Raw genomic sequence first — 926 nt, 5'->3', positions numbered from 1 at the left:
CTCTTCAATATAGTTCTGGAAACATTAGCCACAGCAATTAGACAAGAGAAAGAAATTAAAGCAATAAAGATAGGAAAGGAAGAAGTTAAACTATCATTATTTGCTGATGATATGATACTCTACATTGAAGATCCAAAAAACTCCACCAAAAAACTTCTAGACTTAATTGACAGATTCAGTAAAGTATCTGGATACAAGGTGAATACCCAAAAATCAATAGCCTTTCTATACACAAATAACAGACAGACAGAAAGAGAAATAAGGGAAAAAATTCCTTTTACAATAGCATCCAAAAAAATGAAGTATCTAGGAATCAATCTAACAAAAGAAACAAAAGATCTCTACACTGAAAACTACAGCACTCTGAAAAAAGAAATCGAAGAGGATATAAAAAAATGGAAAGATATCCCCTGCTCCTGGGTAGGAAGAATCAACATAGTGAAAATGGCCATACTACCGAAACTGCTATATACATTCAATGCAATGCCAATTGAAATTCCAACACTATATTTCACAGAACTAGAAAAAAGAATCCAAAAATTCATTTGGAACCACAAGAGACCTAGAATAGCAAAAGCCATTATAGGCAACAGTCACATGGCACCAGGTGTAACAATTCCCAATTTGAAACTATACTACAAAGCCACTGTGATAAAATCAGCATGGTACTGGCAAAGAAATAGGCCTGAGGATCAATGGAACAGACTGGAAGACACAAAAACAAATGCAGATGTACTCAGCTACCTCATCTTCGACAAAGGAGCTCACCATCCTCAGTGGAGGAAAGATAGCCTCTTTAATAAATGGTGTTGGAAAAACTGGATGTCAACCTGCCACAGATTAAAATTAGACCCTTATCTTTCACCATGCACTAAATTAAAATCCTAATGGATTAAAGATCTAAATATTGAAACAGAAACATTAAA

This window comes from Fukomys damarensis, unplaced genomic scaffold, assembly GCF_012274545.1.
Source record: "Fukomys damarensis isolate Sample0158 unplaced genomic scaffold, DMR_v1.0_HiC HiC_scaffold_1, whole genome shotgun sequence".
Taxonomy (NCBI): domain Eukaryota; kingdom Metazoa; phylum Chordata; class Mammalia; order Rodentia; family Bathyergidae; genus Fukomys; species Fukomys damarensis.
The sequence above is the reverse complement of the archived record's forward strand: the minus strand, read 5'-3'. Positions refer to the sequence as shown.